General features: G+C 46.6%; 1 protein-coding gene across 1 annotated transcript in view; it reads right to left on the bottom strand.

The window, feature by feature from the left end:
- Positions 1 to 14908, bottom strand: part of CTTNBP2NL (CTTNBP2 N-terminal like) — an 80515-nt gene extending 65607 nt beyond the window's left edge. Inside the window, exon 1 of the mRNA XM_056558282.1 lies at positions 14608 to 14908. The gene's annotated coding sequence lies outside the window, so the exon portion shown is untranslated. The remainder of the gene's footprint in view (positions 1 to 14607) is intronic.
- Positions 14909 to 17282: the final 2374 nt, after the last annotated feature.

The raw sequence follows: 17282 nt of genomic DNA, 5'->3' as shown, positions 1-17282 counted from the left end.
TTGAATTCTTCACACCAAGCTGCTTATCTATTGCAGATTCAGTCTTCCCAGCCTGGAGCAGGTCTACAATTTTGTTTCTGGTGTCCTTCGACAGCTCTTTGGTCTTGGGAATAGTGGAGTTTGGACGGTGACTGTGGTTGTGGCCATGTGTCTTTTATACTGATAACAAGTTCAAACAGGTGCCATTTATACATGTAATCAGTGGAGGACAGAGGAGACTCTTAAAGTTACAGGTCTGTGAGAGCCAGAAATCTTGCTTGTTTTTAGGTGACCAAATATTTTTTCCACCATAATTTGCAAATAAATTCTTAAAAAAAATCAGACAATGTGATTTTATGGATTTTTTTTCTCATTAAGTCTCTCATAGTTGAGGTATACCTATGATGAAAATTACAGGCCTCTCATATTTTTAAGTGGGAGAGCTTACACAATTGGTGGCTTACAAAATACTTGGCCCACTGTATATGGGCAGATCCAAACTTGACATGATTATTGATCTAGCATAGTGTTTCCCAACCGGTTTGTCTCCAGCTGCTGCAAAACTACAATTCCCAGCATTGTATCTTTTTCCTGTAAATTTTTCAGTTACACATAAATTTATGACCACTCAGTTGCAAAATAACGATCATGTGCAAATGTTGGCGCAGGCACGTGCTTTGTCGCAAATCTACTTCAACCAAAACCTGACTTTCAAAACTGGCTGTGGATAGTATTTGTAAAAATTCTCAAAGGAGGGATCATACAATTAGGAGTGTAATCTCAAAAAACATGTGTACTAGCACTATATCACCTTATTCATCACATGACATGCGAGCATTTGATAAATTTGGTGCAGGTACACATTACCACCACACAATTTAAAGGTGTAGAACAATTGTTCACCTACACCACCTTTAATAAATGCCTCCTTATGTCCCAAATATCAGTCTCACGCCCTCTGGCACGGGACTGCCTCTTGGTTCTGGAGCCTGATACGCCACTCTGCGTTCATCTTATTGCTGGCCACAGCAATGTCCTGCATTGACCGGAGATAGGCTGAGTGACAATGTCATATAACAGACTCGGCCTTCTTCATGTGGCACAGGGGCTGTTACTTCAAACTACTGCTCAACCTTTGACTGACCGAAGCAGGACATCTCTACGGCTGGCAATAAGATGAACTCAGTAGGACGTGTCAGCCCCAAAACCAGGAGGAAGGCATGGGCCAGAGGACTATGGACAATTCCTGGTGGAGTGGCGGAAGGCCAGTTTGCATTTATTGTTTTAATGGTGGCATAGCGGGCATATAGGATAAAAAAATTTGTAAGAGAGTACCCCTTTAATGTGTGAAAGTGACTTCAAGAATCTGAACCAAAGACCAGACATGGAATGGAAAGAAGGCAGTAAAACCTCAGGGAAAATGACTCAGAAAAGAATTAAGTATCATTTAGGATAATCCTGTCATTAGGCCAAACATATGCTGTTTTGCCCCTTGGGCCAGCAATGAATATAGATGTCTAAATACATGATGACGAAAGTACAGCATAACTACCAAGTAATCTGTATTAAATGGGAAAGGCTATTTAATATATCTTCATCCCAAAAGGAGGAAAAAAATTCTTCTCAATCTGTATCCTCATGACAACACTTCCTGCACTATGCTGACAGGTTCATATTATCATAATAGGATTGGCCATATGCTTATTTGGCTGTTCAATCTCTCTCTCAATCCCTTAAAGGGGTACTCCGCCCCTGGCATCTTATCCCCTATCCATAAGGATAGGGGATAAGATGTTAGATCGCTGCGGTCCCGCTGCTGGGGACCCCGGGGATCGCCGCTGCGGCACCCCGCCATCACTACTGCACAGAGCGAGTTTGCTCTGTGCGTAATGATGGGCAATACAGGGGCCGGAGCAGCGTGACGTCATGCCTCCTCCCCTCATGACATCACGGCCCGCCCCCGTCAATGCAAGTCTATGGCAGGGGGAGTGACGACCGACACGCCCCCTCCCATAGACTTGCATTGACGGGGGCGGGCCGTGACGTCTCCGTAACGATGCTCCGGCCCCTGTATTGCCCGTCATTACGTGCAGAGCGATCTCGCTCTGCGCAGTAATGATAGTGGGATGCTGCAGCAGCGATCCCCGGGATCCCCAGCAGCGGGACCCCGGCGATCTGACATCTTATCCCCTATCCTTTGGATAGGGGATAAGATGTCTAGGGGCAAAGCACCCGTTTAAAGGGGTACTCCGCTGGAAAGAAAAAAGGTTTTTAAATCAACTGGTGCCAGAAAGTTTAACAGATTTGTAAATTACTTCTATTAAAAAAAATCTTAATCCTTCTAGTAGTTATAAGCTTCTGAATGCTCCGCAGGAAGTTCTTTTCTTTTTGAATTTCCTTTCTGTCTGACCACAGTGCTCTCTGCGGACACCTCTGTCCATTTTATGTACTGTCTAGAATAGGAACAAATCCCCATAGCAAACCTCTCCTGCTCTGAACAGTTCCTAAAATACACAGAGGAGTCAGCAAAGAGCACTGTGGCCAGACAAAGTGCGGAGAATACAGAAGATTATAAATTAAGATTTTTTAATAGAAGTAATTTACAAATCTGTTTAACTGTCATCAGCTTATTTTAAAAAAATTTCTTCCAGTGGAGTACCCCTTTAATGCAAATTCATAGTCAGCTAAACATTTTACACAGTGCACTTTATGGTAAAAATGATACAATATCTCTATTCTGTAGGTCAATGCTATTTAAAAAACGATACCCAATTTATATAGGTTTTTCTATTATTGTATTACAATAAACAAAAATGCTTATTTTTTTTAAACAAAATTGGTATGCATAAAATAAAAATTTCGGACCCCTAACACTTTGTTTTTCCGTATACAGGGACGTACAAGGGCTCATTTTTTGGACCGTGATCTGTAGTATTTATCGGTATCATTTTAGTTTTTATGTGACTTTCAATCACTTTTTATTACTCATTTTCCAACATATGACGTGATTAACATATGATGTGCATTTTCTGTGTTTGGTATTTTTTTTTTATGTTTACGCCATTTACCATGCGGGATCATCAACATTATATATTTTAATAGTTTTTTTTTCCTTTTTTGTTAAATGGGAAAGGAGGGATTTGATTTTTGATAGGGGGGGGGGGGGGGGGTTAGAACCTTTTTTAAAAATACATTTTTCACTTTTTAAGTCCCCATAGGGGACTTTCATAGGCAATCATTAGTTTGCATTTACAGTGTAATGCTATGCCTAGGAGATGGCATGATACAGTGTGTAGTAGCAAAAAAAAAAAAGGAGTAGTGGTCCAGCTCTCCACCACTGGACCACCACTCCTTTTCTTGCTACTAGACACGGGAAGCGGCCCGCTCCGTCTGAGCTCCAGCACTGCATGTACTGTGGATGTCCGTTAACCACCGTTCAGACTGATGAGTGAGCCGAGTTACGACTTCCGTTTCCTTTTTCCATATTATAGTGTGATCGGCTATCCGCAGAGCTAGCCTGGCTACATCATTGAATCTGTGATTGGGCAGCAGGAGGCAGGTAAGGGGACCCTCCTCCACCATTTTGGCTCCGGGAAACCCCCATGATCACGTCGCGGGGGTTCCATGAGCTCTATTGATCTGCCCACATCTTTCACTTTAGGGAGTGGCGCTGCCTGGCATGAGCAGTGTGAGGCTACTTATAGTATTCAAAGCGGTTTTAGGATCCAGGGCGTACAGGTACGCCCTTGGTCCTAAAGTACCAGGAGGCAAGGGCGTACGTCTACGCCATTCATCCTTAACAAGTTAATAAATATGGCACCTTTTGAATTATACCTTAGCTTTCTCTATCTCCAACCACAATGAAAAGGTTGACGCAACATGGAATTAATGTGTGGCTTGTTTAAGGTCGATGCATCCTTTTACCAAAAGGCGCAAATAATATCTGCCACTTTGGAAAGTGCCCACAGCTTGATTTCAGTCAGTTTTAAAGAAAAGGGCATATATGGAAAAGGTGCAACAAAAAGGCACATTAATGGAAAACTGTCACCTCCGTATAGGTACAGAGGTGCATTACATAGAGCAGAATGTGAAGTAAAAGCAGGTGCTTTTACTCACAATCGCTACAGTCTGTAAAGGAAAATTCTCACTTTATTCTGACGCTGGGCCACAGTCGGATGGGCCGGCCCCTCCCCTAGTGTGAAGCGCTGCACGTCAATCATGCAGGATCAGCACGACTAACATGCAGCGCTCCATGCTAGGAGGGGAGGCGGTGTGTTGCTGCGGGAGTCGGCCGGCCCATCCGACTGTGGCCCAGCGTCAGAATAAAGTAAGAATTTTCCCATTTCAGACCAAGGCGAATATGAGTAAAAGCACCCGCTGCTCTATGTAATGGTAACTGCACCTCCGTACCTGTACAAAGGTGACAGCTGCACTTTAACACACAACTACACCCTTTTTGTCGCCACAAAAACGGCATAAAAGCAATAGTAAGTGCCCCCCTGCGTATTTTGGCATCTACTTGGCAAATGAGGTTCAATGTGGATAAATGTAAAGTTATGCATATGGGTACTAATAATCTGCATGTATCACATGTCTTAGGGTGGGTAAAGTCACTGATAGAGAAGGATCTGCGTGCACTAGCAAATCATAGACTATAGAACAGTGAGCAACATCAAGCAGCTGCTTCTAAGGCTGGCAGGATATTGTCATGTATCAAAAAGAGTCAAGTATTCAAACAGGGACACAATACTTCCGCTTTATAAAGCATTGGTAAAGGCCTCACCTGGAATATGCTGTTTAGTTTTGGGCACCAGTTCCTAAAAGGGACATTCTGGAACTGGAAAGGGTACATGCAAGGAGATGTACACCTTAAAGGGGTATTCCGGGCAAAAACCATCTTATCGCCTATCCAAAGGATAGGGGATAATATATCTGATTGTGGGGGGCCCGCTGCTGCGACCCCCGTGATCTCCCTGCAGCACCGGCATTCTATGAAGGGCTGCGTCTACAGTTTCAGAAACCTCCAGGACTGGGGACATGACGTCACACCACGCCCCTTCCATTCACGTCACACCCCCTCCTATAGACATGAATGGAGGGGGCGTGGCGTGACATCAAATCCCCAGTCCCGGAAACCTGGAGGTTTCCGAAACTGGAGGTTTCCGAAACTGGAGGTGCAGCCCCGCATAGAATGCGGGTGCTGCAGGGAGATCGCGGGGGGTCCCAGCAGCGGGCCCCCCACGATCAGACATCTTATCCCCTATACTTTGGATAGGGAATAAGATGTTTTTTACAAAAAGAAAAAAAAACTTTAATTAATAAGCAGCATGGAACATCTTTGCTATAAGGAAAGGTTTAAAGAATGTGTTTGGTCTTGAGGAGAAGAGGTATATGATCAACTTATTTAAGTATATAAATGGTCCATACAAAAATTTAGGGCAGAACTGTTTCAGGCAAATCCCCCTTAAAAACAAGGGGGCAACCCCCCCCCCCCCCCCCCTCTATAGCAAAAAGATCATCTAGTCTCCAGGGGCGACAAGCCTTCTTTACTTTAAGAACTGTGAATCAGTCTACCTCAGGAACTGGTCACAGCAGGAACGGTTGAGCGCTTCAAAACCGGCTTAGTAAATGCAATGCAAAGCATTGAGAATAAAGCAGGGGTAGTCTTAGACTATACTTTACACTGTATTTAAAAAAAAAAGGCATATTTTATTTAAAGATTTTATTTTAACATTATTGGGGGGGGGGGGGAAGGCATCATTTTTTTGCAACCATTTTTCACACTGTGTAAACATGGCATTAGGCTGGTTTTGAAAAAGTGTAATAGACAGAATTTTTGCATTTGTATTTTGGCCTCAAGTCCTGGCTGTTTGGATCTGTAGACCTGCAGTTGGGCCTAAACTTGCAATCGTAAAATAGATATAAAAACATGACCATATTAGCCCGGTCTTTTTCTAGAACAATCTTCCTGTCTTTTTTAGAGACTATTTAAAGTCTCCCATTAAACAGAACAGCCATACTGAAGTCAATGCAGATGTCAGCTGGTGAGCATTACCCATAGGTTGCCCCTTACTTTTCAGGATCACATCTGGACATGAACGTTACCCAGGACAGAAGATACACGGAGGAAACACAGAACATGCCGATGTCACGTATGCACTTTAGGTCACTGAGCACAACATAAATATGTTGTAACCTTTGTACTTACTGTTCAGGTCTAACAGAATGGCTACCATATATAAGAGAGATCAAGGTGTACAATGTAGACATGTGTAGGATGTGTTTTCCTTTCTCTGGTAGCAAGCCAGATGGTACAAGAGGAGTCGGGTGCTGGAAATAGTCATGTTGTGAGAACACGGCTCTGAACACTGGAACGGGCTGTTTTCTAGCTGTCACTCACAGGAAGAACAGCTTCGTTCAGATGACTCAGAATATACTATTTTTGTTGCCATAAAGTATAAAACATCTCAAATAAGTCTGGATTGACAGGAGGATGCTGGCAACAGAGAGGCCTTCTAATCTACATTGCAGGCGAAACATCCCTACGGGAGCAGAAGAGTTGGTTGTGAAGTCTTATAGTCATTAATCTAGCAACCTGTAACCAAAGAAAACTCGCAAAAAGGCACTGAATCACGCAGAATTTGTATGCCCTGACATAGGGCTGGGCGGTATACCGGTTCATATCCAAATTTTTGGGCTGCACGATATGAATGTTTCCCATACTGTAATACCGGTTTGGCCCCTCCCCCTTGGGAATGAATTATCAGCGCATCGCTGTCCCCACATCAGGGAACTAATCATACGTGACCCGCCAGCGCTGTTCTCACCAAATCATGTGACCCGCCAGCGCTGTTCTGCTCCCCCCCCCCCCAATTAATGATCAGCCCAGCGGGGTACTACTCACAGATGTCACCTGCAAGCACTGCCCTCCTCCTCTTTGTTGGGGGCCGCCAGCGCTGGAACTCACTGTACGCCAGTGGTCTCCAACCTGCGGACCTCCAGATGTTGCAAAACTACAACTCCCAGCATGCCCGGACAGCCATTGGCTGTCCGGGCATGCTGGGAGTTGTAGGTTTGCAACAGCTGGAGGTCCGCAGGTTGGAGACCACTGCTGTACGCTGTATCCCTATGCCCGAGCTGCAAAAGATAAAGAAAATAAACTTTAACTTGCCTACGTCGGCCTTAAGCTGGGGACTGGAAGGTCAGACAGCCGTCAGCCTATCACTGACCACAGCGATTTCCCGACCAGTGATAGGCTGAGCCCACTATCATGTAAGAAGCCGGCTTCTTACAAGACAGTGGGCTCAGCCTATCACTGGCCGGGGCGGGACATCGCTGCGGCCGGTGATAGGCTGAAAGCTGTCCGACCTTCCAGTCCCCAGCGTAAGGCCGACGTAGGCAAGTTAAAGTTTATTTTCTTTATCTTTTGCAGCTCGGGCATAGGGATACAGCGTACAGCAGTGGTCTCCAACCTGCGGACCTCCAGCTGTTGCAAAACTACAACTCCCAGCATGTAGTTTTGCAACATCTGGGGGTCCGCAGGTTGGAGACCACTGGCGTACAGTGAGTTCCAGCGCCGGCAGCCCCCAACAAAGAGGAGGAGGGTAGTGCTTGCGGGTACATATGTGAGTAGTACCCCGCTGGGCTGATCATTAATTGGGGGGGGGGGAGCAGAACAACGCTGGCGGGTCACATGATTTGGTGGGGGGGGGGCAGAACAGCGCTGGCAGGTAACATGATTGGGGGGGGGGGGGGGGGAAGAAATACAGTTCTATACCGTGGAACCGCCATAAGTTACAAAAATACTGTGATACACGTTTTTGGTCATACCGCCCTGCTCTACCCTGACACCTAATCATTGGGTTTGGAGGTATGGAAACACACAAATACAACAGACCAGATCCTAGACATCTTGTCCAAAATGTTCTCCCCTACAAAAGCTTCTGCACAGGGAACAGCACAGAGGACCTCCTGCACACAACATGTCCAAGATGCTGGATAGGGGGAGAACAACAATCAGTACATTCTAACAACTATAAAAATAGTGTAAAAATTGACGCCAGGTCAAGGTATTGTTCAGTTGCCATAACGGTTACAAGGCAAACTGGGTGACCACCGTATGTAGATATATGACCCCATGATGCTACAGATTTACTATTCAGGAGTCAGACTCACTGAGTTTTTGTGCCTGACAGGGTTATTCGTCAGGGGACTCACTAACATATACCACTTTGCGCGGGGCTCAACAAATCCCAGGTACTAGACCTTTTCTCTTTTTTTTTTTTTTATTCTGGCACCTAGGTTTTTGTCAGCCCTTTCCCGACATATGACATACATTTAAGTAATGAGTTAGGTGAAGCTGAAGCGCACAGACTCGGGAGTGAAACAATGACCCAAAATTGTGAGTGGGAACATGAGCATATTCAATGTTTTATATTTATATATAAACCACTCAAAAGAACAGCTGAACAAGTGTAAGCAGCCTGGCATGAGGGCATCGCTGTAGGGCATTCTTGTAGGAAATTATGGAAAGTTATAATACTGCTTGACTTTTCATTTTTTATAAAGGAAAAAAAGCATAGAATCCCATGAAAACACCAAGTGGCCCCCAAGTAAATGTGTGTGACCAAAAAAAGAAATAAAAAGAAGAAGCTTTTTGTGCAGAGGAAACAACTGGAAAATATTATTCTGAAATATGACTAGCACAAGTCTATTCTAATTTACTTTCATGTCTGGAAACTGTTCGGTACTACGTTACTGGGCAGAGCAGCCGTCCATTACTGGTAGCAGCAGCAGGTACATATGTCATGTTTACTAATGGCTCTTCTCTCTGGAACAAATGGATTCCTCTAAAGATTTCCTGTGGTAGCTGGCATCAACATCTTAGCAGCAGATCCTTTAAAGGGGGTTTCCCATCTTAAAGGGGTACTTCACTGTAAATTCTAAATCAACTGGTGCCAGAAAGTTAAACAGATTTTTTAATTGCTCCTATTCATAAAACTTAATCCTTCCAGTACTTATCAGCTGTTATATGCTCCACAGGAAGTTCTTTTCTTTTCGAATTTCCTTTTTGCCTGACCACAGTGCTCTCTGCTGACACCTCTTTCCATTTTAGGAACTGTCCAGAGTAGGAGCAAATCCCCCATAGAAAACCTATCCTGCTCTGAAAAGTTCCTAATATGGACAGAGGTGTCAGCAGAGAGCACTATGCTAAGACAAAGGAAATTCAAAAAGAAAAGAACTTTCTCTGTAGTATACAGTAGGGATCGACAGATTATCGGTTTGGCCGATATTATCAGCCGATATTCACGATCTTTGACGTTATCGGTATCGGCAATTACCTTGCCGATAATGTCCCGCCCCCCCACCGCACTCCGCCCCCATTGCCTCCCCTATCCCCGGTTTTATAATTACCCGTTCCCGGGGTCTGGGGCCCGTGCTACTTCTGGCTCCTGCTGCATCCTGCGTTACGCTGTGCACTGCGCAGCGCAATGACGTCCTCAACGTGACGTTACCGTCAGTGCGCACAGTGACAGCTCAGGACGGGAGCCAGAAGTAGCGTGGACCTCAGACCCCGTGAACACGTAATTATAAAACCGGGGAGGCAATGGGGCAGCGGCGGTGGGGTGCGGGGGGATGGCTGGGGGGCAGCGGCGGTGGTTGGGAGGACCCCCGGACAGGCAGGGGGAGAGAAGCGGGCGGCAGCGGCGGTCTCTGATACAGCCAAAGCCGCTGCAGTTCATTGATTTAAATCAATGATCTGCAGCGGCTTCTTCGGGGCCGTGGGGGGGGGGGGGGGAAATAGCCGATACCTTATACCGGAATATCGGTATAAGTTATCGGCTATCGGCCTGAAAGGCACATCAATTTATTGGGTACCAGGCATGGCCACTGCGCATCAGTTTATTGGGTACCAGGTATGGCCACAGCGCATCAGTTTATTGGGTACCAGGCATGGCCACAGCGCATCAGTTTATTGGGTACCAGGCATGGCCACAGCACATCAGTTTATTGGGAACCAGGCATGGCCACAGCACATCAGTTTATTGGGTACCAGGCATGGCCACAGCGCATCAGTTTATTGGGTACCAGGCATGGCCACAGCGCATCAGTTCCCCGTGTGCCAGAAATGTCCCGGTTACTACTCTGTATCTGGACTCTAATGCAACAAGTATTGGGAACCTTATACTAGGTAACAAGCAGTCCCCCAGCAGTCCCCTCCTGCAGCATGTTAAGCAGTGTCCCAATACGTGGTACGTGGACCTCCAGCTGATTCAAAACTACAACTCTTGGCACCCCTGAAATCCGAGGAAGTCAGGGAATGCTTGGAGTTGTAGTTTAGCAACAGCCTCCGATTGGGGAGCAGTTCTCTAGAGCTATCTCTTCTATGAAACCGAATGTTATTATGGAGTTGCGACAGCTCCATAACATTTGGTTACATCGAAGTGTCACTCTACAGCCTACTTTACATACATATATACACACACACACACACATTATTATATATATACATACATACATATATATATATATGCAAAGCAGCTCATTACATCATCCTCTCAGGCGATGTTCCCTGGTATCAGCTTAGCTCCAGTTACGGAATATAAAAAACTGATCGGCATTAATGCCAAGCCAGACTACTCCCCAAAAGGGAAGTTTCTACCCATCTGCAGACAGCTGTTTCGGGGTTCTTGCCCCGAAACAGCTGTCTGCAGATGGGTAGAAACTTCCCTTTTGGGGAGTAAGTCTGGCTTGGCATTAATGCCGATCAGTTTTTTATATTCCGTAACTGGAGCTAAGCTGATACCAGGGAACATCGCCTGAAAAGGTGATGTAATGAGCTGCTTTGCATATTCCCCTACCCAGAATGCCCGCGGAGTGCTTAGTGGCCCTTGAAAGCTCCGTCTCACCAGGAGTGGTGAACTCGCCCCGCGTTAAATACACATATATATATATTTATTTATTTTTTAAAGTAAAACAATTTGTTTGTCATTTTGCATTTTTTACCATTAAATCGTATCAATAATCAGCCAACTAATGGATATTAAAAATAATCGTAAGCTGCAGCCCTAAAAGATGTTTAGGTGCCAAAATATTGGTGTTTTGGCATAAACAGCTGAGAAGTGGTCCATGACATTATTTCCCATCTGTAACACTTCGGGACATTTTCGCTATGAAGACACTAGAATTCAATGTGAAAAACATCCTCTGTTGGTAGGAAAAAGGGAGGATTTTAAGAAATTATATCTCATAAACTGGCCCAACCTAATATGCACACAACTGCACTTGAAAAGCCAATCACTGGGGTGTATGATGGGGGGGGGGATCCCCCAATCCACATGGGCACTTCACTGATGTAACTTCAGGGCACCATATTACTGAAGCGATTGGCGGTCTAGTAGAGCAGTGGTCTCCAACCTGCGGACCTCCAGATGTTGCAAAACTACAACTCCCAGCATGCCCGGACAGACAACGGCTGTCCGGGCATGCTGGGAGTTGTAGTTTTGCAACATCTGGAGGTCCACAGGTTGAAGACCACTGGTCTAGAGCTACAAAATCTTCCCTGCCAAAGTGATCCACCAGTGATGCGATTTTTTTAGGTTGATATTTTGGGAGTTTCAGAACCGGTTACTATATTCCTGTGGAGTCAAAGTCTAAATTTCCAATAATTTCCAGTTCCAGTCGTCCAGATATTGCAGCGTGAGGGACCATTCTATAGCCTGGCACCCAGCACTCACATGTGCCCTGCATAAGTGGCATTCAGCATCAGAAGTATATACCCTGGTACTCACACATATCACTCTGCATAGGTGGCATTAAACTCAAGCATCAGCGGCTTTTGGGTATACACTGGTAGACAGACTATCCAACCGCATCTGCATTAGGCAGCAGTATTATGCTATACCCTGGCACACAGCACCCCATATAGAAAGTACCCGGCGGCAGTAACACCCGTAGCTGTATAACCTGATACACACTATACACCAATTCCTGCATGGGAAGAATCTAGTTCCGGGCACAGCAGTACACCCTGGCACACACTATACACCAATTCCTGCATGGGAAGAATCTAGCTCCGGGCACAGCAGTACACCCTGGCACACACTATACACCAATTCCTGCATGGGAAGAATCTAGCTCCGGGCACAGCAGTACACCCTGGCACACACTATACACCAATTCCTGCATGGGAAGAATCTAGTTCGGGGCACAGCAGTACACCCTGGCACACACTATGCACCAATTCCTGCATGGGAAGAATCTAGTTCGGGGCACAGCAGTACACCCTGGCACACACTATGCACCAATTCCTGTATGGGAAGAATCTAGTTCCGGGCACAGCAGTACACCCTGGCACACACTATGCACCAATTCCTGTATAGGAAGAATCTAGTTCCGGGCACAGCAGTACACCCTGGCACACACTATACACCAATTCCTGCATGGGAAGAATCTAGTTCTGGGCACAGCAGTACACCCTGGCACACACTATGCACCAATTCCTGCATGGGAAGAATCTAGTTCCGGGCACAGCAGTACACCCTGATACACACTATACACCAATTCCTGCATGGGAAGAATCTAGTTCCGGGCACAGCAGTACACCCTGGCACACACTATGCACCAAGTCTCTGCATAAAAGGCACCTAATATCAATAGTAAAGACGTCCTCCATGGTACATACTATGTATAGTACCAACCTTGTATAAAAGGCATCCAGCTGTATATATGTGCACCCTGGCACACACCATGCCCCCATCTTTGCACAGGAGGCATCCAGTATATATGTACCCCCAGGCACAAACTATATAAACACACTCCCTGTATAAAAAGGCATCCAGCAGTATAGATCCACCTCCGGGCACACACTATGCCCTATTCTCTGCCCAGGAGGCATCCAGCAGTATAGATCCACCCCCAGGCACACACTATGCCCTATTCTCTGCCCAGGAGGCATCCAGTACAGATACACCTCCTGGCACACACTATGCCCTCATCTCTGCCCAGGAGGCATCCAGTACAGATACAACCCCGGGCACACACTATGCCCTCATCTCTCCCCAGGAGGCATCCAGTACAGATACAACCCCGGGCACACACTATGCCCTCATCTCTGCCCAGGAGGCATCCAGTACAGATACACCTCCGGGCACACACTATGCCCCATCTCTGCCCATGAGGCATCGAGTACAGATACAACCCCAGGCACACACTATGCCCTCATCTCTGCCCAGGAGGCATCCAGTACAGATACACCTCCGGGCACACACTATGCCCTCATCTCTGCCCAGGAGGCATCCAGTAAAGATACACCTCCGGGCACACACTATGTACCAGTCTCCCCTATAGATGGCATCCAGTACAGATACACCTCCGGGCACACACTATGTACCAGTCTCTCCTATAGATGGCATCCAGTACAGATACACCTCCGGGCACACACTATGTACCAGTCTCCCCTATAGATGGCATCCAGTACAGATACACCTCCGGGCACACACTATGTACCAGTCTCCCCTATAGATGGCATCCAGTACAGATACACCTCCGGGCACACACTATGTACCAGTCTCCCCTATAGATGGCATCCAGTACAGATACACCTCCAAGCACACACTATGTACCAGTCTCCCCTATAGATGGCATCCAGTACAGATACACCTCCGGGCACACACTATGTACCAGTCTCCCCTATAGATGGCATCCAGTACAGATACACCTCCGGGCACACACTATGTACCAGTCTCCCCTATAGATGGCATCCAGTACAGATACACCTCCGGGCACACACTATGTACCAGTCTCCCCTATAGATGGCATCCAGTACAGATACACCTCCGGGCACACACTATGTACCAGTCTCCCCTATAGATGGCATCCAGTACAGATACACCTCCGGGCACACACTATGTACCAGTCTCCCCTATAGATGGCATCCAGTACAGATTCACCTCCGGGCACACACTATGTACCAGTCTCTCCTATAGATGGCATCCAGTACAGATACACCTCCGGGCACACACTATGTACCAGTCTCTCCTATAGATGGCATCCAGTACAGATACACCTCCGGGCACACACTATGTACCAGTCTCCCCTATAGATGGCATCCAGTACAGATACACCTCCGGGCACACACTATGTACCAGTCTCCCCTATAGATGGCATCCAGTACAGATACACCTCCGGGCACACTATGTACCAGTCTCTCCTATAGATGGCATCCAGTACAGATACACCTCCGGGCACACACTATGTACCAGTCTCCCCTATAGATGGCATCCAGTACAGATACACCTCCGGGCACACACTATGTACCAGTCTCCCCTATAGATGGCATCCAGTACAGATACACCTCCGGGCACACACTATGTACCAGTCTCCCCTATAGATGGCATCCAGTACAGATACACCTCCGGGCACACTCTATGTACCAGTCTCCCCTATAGATGGCATCCAGTACAGATACACCTCCGGGCACACTCTATGTACCAGTCTCCCCTATAGATGGCATCCCGCTCCTGAGACCTGAGAGCAGCAGCCAGCGAGGCCGCCCATCCCCCGGCCCCAGCATCACCAGCCCCCGTGCAGCCCCCCATCACTCCGGCCGCAGCCCCCCGTACTCACACTTCTCCTCCTTTGTTGTAGAGCAGGACGCAGTGAGACGGGCACCCGGTGCGGTTTCCTCCCAGCTCCACAATCAGGACAAGGCTGAGCCCCGGCCGCGCTCCATGTAAACAGCTCCCGGATTGGCTCCGGTCAGCCGCCGCCGGTGATTGGGCCGCGAACACAGGACTGGGAGCGGCCTCATCCATCCTCCAGCCGTCCTGTCATCTGGAGCTGCGGCCGCTGACACGGGGAGACAATAGTTTAGGTAAAACTTCTGTCCCTTCCTCCCTCCTCATCACTGGGGCTGCAGCTGTGGGAGCGTGTTATATAGAGGGAGAGAGTCCTACTGTATAACCATCCAACCTTAACCCTTTAAGGTCCAAGCCCATTTTCACCTCAAGGACCAGGCCAATTTTATTTTTGCATTTTCGTTTTTTCCTCCTCGACTTCTAAAATCCATAACTCTTTTATATTTCCATGTACAGACCCATATAAGGGCTTGTTTTTTGCGTGACCAATTGTACTTTGTAATGAAACCCCTCAATTTACCATAAAATGTACGGCGAACCCAAAAAAAAAATTTTTAGGGAGGAAATTTAAATGAAAACCACAATTTTGCGCATTTTGGAGGGTTTTGTTTTCACACTGTACAATTTACGGTAAAAATGACGTGTTCTTTATTCTTTGGGTCAATACGATTAAAATGATATCCATGGCTAGATATATTTTTGTACCGCTTAAAAAAAATCTAAAACTTTTTGTACAAAATCAGTAATCTAAAATCGCCCTATTTTGACCACCTATAACTTTTTCATCTTTCCGTATATAGGGCGATATGGATAATTTTTTATTCATTTTTTTAAATAAAATTTTTCACTTTTTTTTACTTTTTATTTTTAAAATTTTCACCTTTTTTCTACACTTTTTATGTCTCCATAGGGGACTATCTATAGCAATCCTTTGATTGCTAATACTGTGCAGTGCTATGTATAGGACATAGCACCGATCAGTATTATGGGTGATCTTCTGCTCTGGTCTGCTCGATCTCAGACCAGAGCAGAAGACACCGGGAGACGGCCGGAGCCAGGTGAGGGGACCTCCGGCCGCCATGCTGGATGATCGGATCGCCACGGCAGCGCTGCAGGCGATCCGATCATCCATTCAAAGTACCGCACTGCCGCAGATGCCGTGATCTGTATTGATCACGGCATCTGAGGGGTTAATGGCGAACATCCGTGCGATCACGGATGTCGGCCATTACCGGCGGATCCCTGGCAGCTGCTAGCAGCCGGAACCTGCCGTGTATGACGCAAGCACAGTTCCGATGCTCGCGGTCATACACAGGACGTAAATGTACGTCCTGGTGCAGGAAGTACCGCCAAACCAGGACGTACATTTACGTCTGTGGTCGTTAAGGGGTTAAGGACCCAGCACATTTTCACTTTAAAGGGGTTCCCTGGTGCTTACACATCTTTTCCCCTCTCCAAAGGAGAGGGGATAAGATGCCTGATCGCGGGAGTCCCGCCGCTGGGGACCCCCGTGATCTTGCCTACGGCACCCCGTTTGTAATCAGTCCCCGGAGCGTGTTCGCTCCAGGTCTGATTACAGGCGACCACCGGGCCGGCGGCGTGTGACATCACGCCTCCGCCCCCGTGTGACGCTACGCTCCACCCCTCAATGCAAGCCTACGGGAGGGGGCATGACAGCTATCACGCCCCCTCCCGTAGGTTTGCATTGAGGGGCAGAGCGTGACGTCACACGGGGGCGGAGGCGTGACATCAAACGCCGGCGGCCCGGTGGTCGCCTGTAATCAGACCCGGAGCGAACATGCTCCGGGGACTGATTACAAACGGGGTGCCGCATGCAAGATCACGGGGGTTCCCAGCGGCGGGACTCCCGCAATCAGGCATCTTATCCCCTATCCTTTAGATAGGGGAAAAGATGTGTAAGCACCGGAGAACCCCTTTAAGGACCCGGGCATTTTTTTCACATCTGACCACTGTCACCTTAAGCATTAATAACTCTGGGATGCTTTTACTTTTCATTCTGATTCCTAGATAATTTTTTCGAGACATATTCTACTTTATGTCAGTGGAACATTTTTGTCATACTTGTATCATTTCTTGGTGAAAAATTTTTACAATTTGATGAAAAATTTGAAAATTTAGCTATTTTTTTTTTTTTTTTTTACTTTGAAGCTCTCTGTTTATAAGGAAAATAGACATTCCAAATAAATTATATATTGATTCACAAATACAATGGGGGAGATTTATCAAACGATTTAGACTGTTTTTTCCTGTCGCACAGAAAGTCGCAGTCTAAATATGTGCGACTTTTCTGCGACTTTTGCTGTAGAGGATTTTTAGAACATGATGCATGCTAGTCTATTTTAGACGGAAATGCATTGGAAAATGCATTGGTGCTGAATTTATCAAGTGCGACTTTTGTGCGACAAGTCGCATCTGCCCAAAATACGCTGAAATATCAGACCATGTTGGAGCAGGTCTAAATGCAGTTTAAGCTGTAGACCCTGAAGTCTGAGCACAGAATTTATCAAGGGCTGTGAGACCTTTGATAAATTAAGAGCACAATAGACAGGAGCCTACCACATACACTGGTCTATAAGCATACCCAGAATAGACTAGATTAGTAAATGTCCCCCAATATGTCTACTTTATATTTGCATCTTAAAG

The sequence above is a fragment of the Hyla sarda genome, chromosome 2 (assembly GCF_029499605.1).
Source record: "Hyla sarda isolate aHylSar1 chromosome 2, aHylSar1.hap1, whole genome shotgun sequence".
Lineage (NCBI taxonomy): Eukaryota > Metazoa > Chordata > Amphibia > Anura > Hylidae > Hyla > Hyla sarda.
The sequence above is the reverse complement of the archived record's forward strand: the minus strand, read 5'-3'. Positions and strand labels throughout refer to the sequence as shown.